The sequence below is a fragment of the Nerophis lumbriciformis genome, linkage group LG15 (genome assembly GCF_033978685.3).
Source record: "Nerophis lumbriciformis linkage group LG15, RoL_Nlum_v2.1, whole genome shotgun sequence".
Lineage (NCBI taxonomy): Eukaryota > Metazoa > Chordata > Actinopteri > Syngnathiformes > Syngnathidae > Nerophis > Nerophis lumbriciformis.
This window is the reverse complement of record NC_084562.2, coordinates 17961745-17972558: the sequence shown is the minus strand read 5'-3', so window position 1 is coordinate 17972558 and position 10814 is coordinate 17961745.

Sequence of the window (10814 nt, the reverse complement as noted above, 5' to 3'; positions counted from 1 at the left end):
TGTCAAACTACTGTACTATTATAATTCTTGTGACTAAAAATAGTAATAATTATAATCATAGAAAGAAACATCACCAAAGGCCTCCTTATTAAGTCCCTTCAGGATTTTGCTGTTTTTAGTGATTCTTGTGGCCTAAAATCCTGAATTCATGGCAGCTTTTTCAGAAAGTTGCAATATTTTGAGGCTTATTTTCTTTTTCCAACAACATTGAATCAACTTGTGATTTTTATGAATTTGTTATCAATGTTTCAAGTGTTCCTTGTATGTTAAAAACCCCCCCACAGAATTTCAACAAAAAATTTAAAACAAAAACTGTATTGCTGTTTTACTTGTTTTATACCACACATACTGGAAAGCAGACACCAGATGGCAGTAAAAGCACGTATTCAGAGCCCATAGCCAATGAATTATTTCAACTACAAATAGTAATAATTATAATTCAAGAAAGAAGCACCACCAAAGGCTTCTTATTCACTCCCTCCAGGATTCCACTTGCTTTTATGGTGAGTTTTTAGGCCTAAAATGTCTGAATTTGCAGCAGTTTTCCCAAAAAGTTGCGGCACAAGTTGCAATATTTTACGTTTTTTCCCCCCCCAACAACATTGAATCAACTTGTTATAAATTTCTAATCCATGTTTCAAGTGTTCATTGTAACCTCAAAAAGCACAAGATATAAACAAAAATTGGAAAAACAAACAAACCTGTATTGATGTTTTACTCATTTTATACCACCCATACTAGAAAAGTAGTATACTACCAGTACAAGGACATACTCAGAGCTTATTGTCAAATTACTGTACTATTATAATTCTTGTGACTAAAAATAGTAATAATTCTAATCATAGAAAGAAACATCACCAAAGGCCTCCTTATTAAGTCCCTTCAGGACTTTGCTGTTTTTAGTGATTCTTGTGGCCTAAAAGCCTGAATTTGTGGCAGCTTTTTCAGAAAGTTGCAATATTTTTAAGCCTAAAAACTGACGATAAAGGTGAAGTTATAACACTGAAACGTCCTCAGGAAGAGGTGCTTTAAGACATGGCTAGCTAGCTAGTGGCTAAAGTCCATCCGCAGTCTGCAGTGTTGTAGCTACTTCTAAATCACTAATCCTCGCCTCCATGGCGACAAATAAAGTACGTTTCTTACAAGTATCATCCCTGCAGGACGAGGAATAGCTAAACATGCTTCACTACACAACGTAGCTCACCGGCGTCACAATGTAAACAAACGCCATTGGTGGATCTACACCTGACATCCGCTGTAATGATACCAAGTACAGGAGCGTATCTAGTCGATACTACTATGATTACATCGAGATTTTTGTAGCATCACACATTTCTTTCTTTAAAAAAATTTTATATTATGTTTATAATCTCAGTAAATATGTCCCTGGACACATGAGGACTTTGAATATGACCAATGTATGATCCTTGGTATCTGATTGATACCTACATTTGTGGTATCATCCAAAACTAATGTAAAGTATCAAACAACAGAAGAATAAGTGATTATTCCATTTTAACAGAAGTGTAGATATAACATGTTAAAAGAGAAAGTAAGCAGATATTAACAGTAAATGAACAAGTAGATTAATAATTCATTTTCTACCACTTGTCCTTAATAATTTTGACAAAATAATATAAATGACACAATATGTTACTGCATATGTCAGCAGTTAAATGAGGAGCCTTTGTTTGTTTACTCACTACTAAAAGACAAGTTGTCTCATATGTTCACTATTTTATTTAATGACAAACTTGCAATAATAAACATATGTTTAATGTACCGTAAGATTTTTTGTTAAAATAAAGCCAATAATGCCATTTTTTGTGATCCCCTTCATTTAGAAAAGTATCGAAAAGTACCGAAAAATATTTTGGTCCCGGTACCAAAACATTGGCATCGGGACAACACAAGTCAGGATAGAGGGAAAGATGAATGCAGCGATGTACCGAGCTTCCCATCCAACCTGATGTAGCTTAGCTTGAAAGGTGCTGCAAAGAGGAATGGGCCAAACTGTCAAAAAGATAGTTATTCAAAAAGACTTGAGGCCTTAATTAATTTTATTACGGGGTATTGTTTGTATAATGTAGGAATAAGGCTGTAACACTGTGAGAATTTTGTGGTTTTTCATAGCAGTGATGCCATTATGGCGACAATGTTATACATTCAGTCCGGGCTGTGTGCTCTCGCCCCTAAAGAAAAGGAACATTCCGAGAAATGTCAAGTTGAGAAATACGCTCAGCGGGAGAGCTGCTGAAACAGCAATTATCTCTTCATTGAAAGACCCTGTGGTACACTGCAAAAATTGAAATCTAAGTAAGATTAAATATCTCAAATAAGGGTGATATTTGCTTATTTTCTGTCTGATAAGATAATTCTTCTCACTAAGCAGATTTTATGTTAGAGTGTTTTACTTGTTTTAAGTGTTTTGGTCCTAAATGATCTTAGTAAGATATTACAGCTTGTTGCTGAGATTGTATGACCTATATTGAGTAAAACATGCTTGAAACTAGAATATCAAGTGTTGCAAAGCTGTGTCGTCAACACTCACAAGTATAAAACTACTTTTTTAAAGTAATCATTTCTTATTTCAAGCAGGAAAAAAAATCATCAGACTTTGACACAATTGTGTCTCATAATTAAAACAGCCAAATGGACTTTGCTGTTTTATTTCCAATGAAACAATAGAAAAGACATACTCATATAGTAGTACAGTTGGAACAGTACAGTAAACTGTCAGTTAATATTTCAACATTTAACATTTCTAACAATTTTGGGTTCTTTTGGCTCATAGGACTCCTGAGGCAGCGGACAAGTACCGACAGGCCAAGCGGTGTGCGTCTTCAGCGGTCGCAGAGGCAAAAACTCGGACATGGGAGGAGTTCGGTGAGGCCATGGAAAACGACTTCCGGACGGCTTCGAAGCAATTCTGGACCACCATCCGCCGCCTCAGGAAGGGGAAGCAGTGCACTATCAACACCGTGTATTTTGAGGATGGTGTTCTGCTGACCTCGACTGCGGATGTTGTGGATCGGTGGAGGGAATACTTCGAAGACCTCCTCAATCCCACCAACACGTCTTCCTATGAGGAAGCAGTGCCTGGGGAGTCTGTGGTGGGCTCTCCTATTTCTGGGGCTGAGGTTGCTGAGGTAGTTAAAAAGCTCCTCGGTGGCAAGGCCCCGGGGGTAGATGAGATCCGCCTGGAGTTCCTTAAGGCTCTGGATGCTGTGGGGCTGTCTTGGTTGACAAGACTCTGCAGCATCGCGTGGACATCGGGGGCGGTACCTCTGGATTGGCAGACCGGGGTGGTGGTTCCTCTCTTTAAGAAGGGGAACCGGAGGGTGTGTTCTAACTATCGTGGGATCACACTCCTCAGCCTTCCCGGTAAGGTCTATTCAGGTGTACTGGAGAGGAGGCTACGCCGGATAGTCGAACCTCGGATTCAGGAGGAACAGTGTGGTTTTCGTCCTGGTCGTGGAACTGTGGACCAGCTCTATACTCTCGGCAGGGTCCTTGAGGGTGCATGGGAGTTTGCCCAACCAGTCTACATGTGTTTTGTGGACTTGGAGAAGGCATTCGACCGTGTCCCTCGGGAAGTCCTGTGGGGAGTGCTCAGAGAGTACGGGGTATCGGACTGTCTGATTGTGGCAGTCCGCTCCCTGTATGATCAGTGCCAGAGCTTGGTCCGCATTGCCGGTAGTAAGTCGGACACGTTTCCAGTGAGGGTTGGACTCCGCCAAGGCTGCCCTTTGTCACCGATTCTGTTCATAACTTTTATGGACAGAATTTCTAGGCGCAGTCAAGGCGTTGAGGGGATCTGGTTTGGTGGCTGCAGGATTAGGTCTCTGCTTTTTGCAGATGATGTGGTCCTGATGGCTTCATCTGGCCAGGATCTTCAGCTCTCACTGGATCGGTTCGCAGCTGAGTGTGAAGCGACTGGGATGAGAATCAGCACCTCCAAGTCCGAGTCCATGGTTCTCGCCCGGAAAAGGGTGGAGTGCCATCTCCGGGTTGGGGAGGAGATCTTGCCCCAAGTGGAGGAGTTCAAGTACCTCGGAGTCTTGTTCACGAGTGGGGGAAGAGTGGATCGTGAGATCGACAGGCGGATCGGTGCGGCGTCTTCAGTAATGCGGACGCTGTATCGATCCGTTGTGGTGAAGAAGGAGCTGAGCCGGAAGGCAAAGCTCTCAATTTACCGGTCGATCTACGTTCCCATCCTCACCTATGGTCATGAGCTTTGGGTTATGACCGAAAGGACAAGATCACGGGTACAAGCGGCCGAAATGAGTTTCCTCCGCCGGGTGGCGGGGCTCTCCCTTAGAGATAGGGTGAGAAGCTCTGCCATCCGGGAGGAGCTCAAAGTAAAGCCGCTGCTCCTCCACATCGAGAGGAGCCAGATGAGGTGGTTCGGGCATCTGGTCAGGATGCCACCCGAACGCCTCCCTAGGGAGGTGTTTAGGGCACGTCCCACCGGTAGGAGGCCGCGGGGAAGACCCAGGACACGTTGGGAAGACTATGTCTCCCGGCTGGCCTGGGAACGCCTCGGGGTCCCACAGGAAGAGCTGGACGAAGTGGCTGGGGAGAGGGAAGTCTGGGCTTCCCTGCTTAAGCTGCTGCCCCCGCGACCCGACCTCGGATAAGCGGAAGAAGATGGATGGATGGATGGACAATTTTGAACAGAGATAGTTCATGCATATTCAAATAAATTCTCCAATATTACAATTTAAAAAAATTTGCCCGGGCTGTATATACGTGCACTAATTGACTGAAAGAGCACGCACTTGCTGCGATGATGTCATGTTATCGATGGAAAAATGCATTTTTAGACAATATGATTTGCCTGAGCGGCTAGGAGACCCCGAGAGTAACAAGCGGTTGCCTTGTTGCTTTTCCATTAAGAACAATAAACTAGTTTTTAGTATAAGTTTGCTGGTTTCAAGAAATGTAATGCCGAGCGCATATCATTATGTCAAGATAATGGCACTAACGTTTACTTAATTTAAGAATATTTTTCAACATATTGAGCAAAAAGGTAAAAAAAAGATTTCTACCAAGAAAAGTGCACTTGTTATTAGTGAGAATATACTTATTTTAAGGTATTTTTTGGGTCCATTGAGGTTAGCTAATTTTACTTGTTTTGGAAAGTCTTGACAAGCCAAATTTTCTTGTTCTATTGACAGATAATTTTGCTTAGTTCAAGTAAAATACCCCTCATTTTTGTATTTTTTTTTCTTGTTTTTGAACACTGACTTTTTGCAGTGCACATTTAGTACCTGCTTTTAGAATGTGAAAAGTGCAGGATTAAAAATGGAATGTAAGCATAACAGAAAAAAAGAAATGTTCCGACTCACAAATTGATACGTAATTGTCGGTTGTATGAATACATGTGATTGCCATTATTACCATGCTGTCAAATAGGTGAAATAATGTACGGGGTTGAGATGGAACATGCAACGTTACGTGGACATAATAGTTGGAGCCCAATGCAGAAACTGACAGAAATGTAAGAAAAACAACATTTAGGGACGGAGGACAACGAAGGGTTGCAAGAAAATGACTAAAAAGGCAGTAGCAAAGGGAAAAGTGACAAAGAAAAATACGAAACAACAATAAAAAACTTGGTTGTGTAATTCCCTGCTAAGCTAAACGTAGGTGGACGCAATGGTAGCCAATTTTCCTGAAAAATAAATAGGGACACACGTTTTTTTGTGCCTGTGTGAAACAATTGTTAGAATATTTGAAAAGTGAACAGAATAAAACTGATCTATTTTTAAACATAAACACCAAATATTTTTTGCTTGAATTCACAAAATAAAAATACATTCCTTTCTTTACCAGACCTACCGTATTTTTCTGGACCATATAAGGCACACTGCCGATGAGCGGATCTAGTCAGGTGTAATTTAATACAAATTATAACATATATTATAGGGAGCATTAAAGGAGTCATATTATTATTATTTTTTTCTAAATATAAAATACTTCCTTGTGGTCTACATCAGTGGTCCTCAACCACCGGGCCACGGCCCGGTACCGGCCGTGGATCGATTGGTACCGGGCCGCACAAGAAATCAAAAAATATATATATATAAATATATATATATATATATATATATATTTTTAAATTAAATCAACATAAAAAAACACAAGATGTTTAGCTATAGGATGCAGGGATGATACTTGTAAGAAACTTACTTTATTTGTCGCCATGGAGGCGAGGATTAGTGATTTAGAAGTAGCTACAACACTGCAGACTGGGGCTGGACGTTAGCCGCTAGCTAGCGAGCCATGTCTTAAAGCACCTCTTCCTGAGGGCGTTGCAGTGTTATAACTTCACCTTTATCGTTAGTTTTTAAGCCAAAATTGCGTCCGTTCTCCCTTTTCTGTCTACACACTGTGTCTGCTTGTAAGTACTCTGTGATTGTGCGCTGCCGAACATGCTCCTCTACTCGTAAAACCAGCAATGTCCCGACGTGACGACGACGCGCCATCATTACTGTTAAAAAAAAAAGGAAGGGCGGGAGACCGGTACTTTTTAGAGGCGGTATAGTAGCGAATATGATTAATTAGTATCGCGGTACTATACTAGTACCGGTATACCATACAACTCTAGTAGCAATGTATCCATCCATTTTATCTCTCAAACGCACACACACAAAACGACAGCTGGCAGACATCTTCTGAGTGCAGAAACAGGTGTTGGGGTGGGGGCTTGAATGTCACAGGGCATGGGGGAGTGAGATGTGACAGCTAATGTCAGCAGAGAAGTGATAAAAGTGCACCGGGTGAACTCACACTGACCAAGCATGAGAAATACAGAGAGGAAAGACCTAGAATAGTCCATCTATCGTCTCAAGAGCAGGGGATGATGAATAAAGGGCTCTAACACGTGCGTTGTATCACTTGTATTATAGAAAAATCATGCTAAATAGCGAGTGCAAACTATAAAATTATGAGTACTTGTCAGGTTGAAACACTGATGACATCTATTAAACAGACAAAGAAGCAAGGAATTAAACAGAGACAGAATTAAATTTGGCTCAATTGAGGAGAACGTCTGGGCTGTACTCTTCTACAGTCTCCACCACGCTCTGACGAAAGATTGTACCTCTCCTCTTTTATTTGGACTTTCCCTGATTACATGGCAACAGCTGTTTCTAAGGGAGGGGGGTCGTAAACAGCTTTTATTTCCGTTTCCATAGCAGCGCACTTCCGACTTCTAGCAACAAATGTGTGTTCCTACTTCTGGAAACAAATGCAAGTGTGTTCTACTCATGGCGGACTTGGTTAAAGACAACGAAGACAAATATATTTGGACAAATGAGGGTTCACAACTTTATCTTTTTGAAGCTGAATATACGGAGGGTGAATTACTGCTTGTAGAAGGGACCACGAAGGAAGAGTGAGGCGTTGGAGCAGACGGAAGCCGAGAGAGTGAGGTGAAAGTGACTCGAAGCTGAAAAATGTGTAATTTGAAGCAATGCTGTTTCAACATAAATGGAGTGCTTACCCAAATAAAACGGGAAAAAACATCCCCGGCCAGCTGGACCAAACAGACAACTGTCCATCCAGTGAGTCACATTTTTTATTGATCATGATACACGCAGCACGTCATACGTGTATCATAACAGACATCATATGCCGTCTGGCTATCTGTGTTCAAACAAAACATGAAATGTGAGCTAATACTTTAAAGATACTGTAATATGATTGTTGATGTTTTTCAGTCAGTACAGATTGGTGTTGTATCGCATTGTTGTGCATTACAAACTCAAAAGCGTTTCGAGCTGACGTAGAAGCTAGCTTATATCTCGCCGTAGTTAGTTTTTACGGCTAATACCAAAGCCCGCCGATGTGTTACTACGCTAGAAAAAGACTTCCTCAGTGTTCGCTCTTACAATAACAATGTTGCTACAGTTTGGTTATTATACAGGTTACGGAACATGAATGAAGTATTGTTGACGGTTTTTGAATGCATTTTTAAAGTGATTTAGAGGTAGAATTTATTGCTCCCATTAGCTGCATTTCTCGCTACCAAGATTGAGCCGATGTTTACATGCTAGAATGCAAAAACAAAACGTTTGTCTTCTTGTCTCTCATAAGGATTGCGAACGATAGGCAAAATTCCCCCCAAAAAGTGCAGTTCCCCTTTAAGTCACCTTGTAGCTATAAAATGATATTGTTGAAAAAGCGATATGGCTGATATTTTTATTTATTTTTGGCAGCCCATAAAATTATAAAATGATATTGCTGAATAGGCAATAGTGACCAAGGCATGGGTAACTTACACATCTGTGAAGGCACCATTAATGCTGAAACGTACATACAGGTTTTGGAGCAAAATATGTTGCCATTCAAGCAGTGTCTTTTTCACTGCTTATTTCAGCAAGACAATGCCAAGCCACATTCTGCAAGTATTACAACAGCGTGGCTTTGTAATAAAAGAGTGCAGGTACTAGACTGGCCTGCCTGTCTCCCATTGAAAATGTGTGGCGCAATATGAAGCCTAAAATACCACAACGGAGACCCCCGACTGTTGAACAACTTAAGCTGTACATCAAGCAAGAATGGGAAAGAATTCCACCTGAAAAGCTTCAAAAATCGGTCTCCTCAGTTTCCAAACGTTTACTGAGTGTTGTTAAAAGGAAAGGCCATGTAACACAGTGGTAAAAATGCCCCTGTGCCAACTTTTTTGCGATGTGTTGCTGCCATTAAATTCTAAGTTAATGATTATTTGCAACTAAAAAAAAATTACGTTTCTCAGTTCGAACATTAAATATCTTGTCTTTGCAGTTTATTCAATTGAATATAAGTTGAAAAGGATTTGCAAATCATTGTATTCTGTTTTTATTTACCATCTACACAACGTGCCAACTTCACTGGTTTTGGGTTTTGTAATATTGTTGGCCACTGTAACATTACACACAGTTCGAACAGTAACACTGTGTTTGAATATCTAATCAAGTGATTCTTTGGCCGAACACTATATGGAGCCCGGGTACGTGTACCACAGGTTGAGTAGATAAGACCCCTAAAGTGTGCGTTTTACTGAAGAATGAGCCACCAAGCGCATTGATCGTTTTCTAATGCGTGCAGGTCACGTGTCGCCATAGTTACTCTTGACAACAAGCTTGTTGACAAAGGATGCAAGGTCAGCGCCACAGCAAGGTTACATATTGCTGCCTGCCGCCGTGTGCCCTTTTCAGCCCCTCTCGTTTCATTGTGCTGATGCATTTTTAATTGTCTCTCCCAGCACTTAAGGCAAGAGATATGTGTCACAACCAATAAAGTGCAGGGACCACCTGTGGCTCGGCGACGTTTTTGGCAAAGGCAGAAATGGCTGAGGGGAGGTTGAGGCGGGCGAGCAGCACGTCAATGAAAGCACGTGGAGTTTTTAGCAGCGAAAACAAGCAGGAGTTGAACACAGGACAAGCAGGGATAGATTTCCTGTAGTTTGATTGACAGCTACCGTATTTTTCGGACTATAAGTGGCTCCGGAGTTTAAGTCGCACCGGCCGAAAATGGGAAAAACATATATAAGTCGCACTGGAGTATAAGTCGCATTTTTTGGGGAAATGTATTTGATAAAAGCCAACACCAAGAATAGACATTTGAAAGGCAATTTAAAATAAATAAAGAATAGTGAACAACAGGCTGAATAAGTGTACGTTATATGAGGCATAAATAACCAACTGAGAACGTGCCTGGTATGTTAACGTAACATATTATGGTAAGAGTCATTCAAATAACTATAACATATAGAACATGCTATACGTTTACCAAACAATCTGTCACTCCTAATCGCTAAATCCCATGAAATCTTATACGTCTAGTCTCTTACGTGAATGAGCTAAATAATATTATTTGATATTTTACGGTAATGTGTTAATAATTTCACACATAAGTCGCTCCTGAGTATAAGTCGCACCCCCGGCCAAACTATGAAAAAAACTGCGACTTATAGTCCGAAAAATACGGTATGTAGTTATTGTGTGACAGACACCTACACTCACTGCCACAAACGTCAAGTGTTTGGACTGACACAAGGTTTTACTAACTGGACCAGGAGGTTATGTAATGTTGCCCTTGGTTTCCGTGTTTGTCAGTAAAGGTGCGATCCATTTGTAGTGGGGAGGAGGAATTTCTGAGTTCGTAGTTGGATGTTTCAACTGGAACTGGAAAAGTTGGCACAGGGGCATTTTTACCACTGTGTTACATGGCCTTTCCTTTTAACAACACTCAGTAAACGTTTGGGAACTGAGGAGACCGATTTTTTTAAGCTTCTCAGGTGGAATTATTTCCCATTCTTGCTTGATGTACAGCTTAAGTTGTTCAACAGCCCGGGGTCTCCGTTGTGGTATTTTAGGCTTCATATTGCACCACACATTTTCAATGGGAGACAGGTCTGAACTACAGGCAGGCCAGTCTAGTACCCGCACTCTTTTACTTTGAAGCCACGCTGTTGAAACACGTGGGTTGGCATTGTCTTGCTGAAATAAGCAGGGGCGTCCATGATAACGTTGCTTGGATGACAACATATGTTGATAACTTTACTCTTGATATTCCATAATATTACAGTTTAACAGCCTTGTCAAATGACCTGAAAGCATGTGCTAAACACAAATATTATTATCAAGGCTGAGCTCAGGCGGATTACTGGAATAAATACTAATTAAATATACTGTAAAAGGAGGCACTGATAAAAAAAATACATTTACATACAATTACCGTATTTTTCGGACTATAAGTCACAGTTTTTTTCTTAGTTTGCCCGGGGGTGCGACTTATACACAGAAGTGACTTATGTGTGAAAT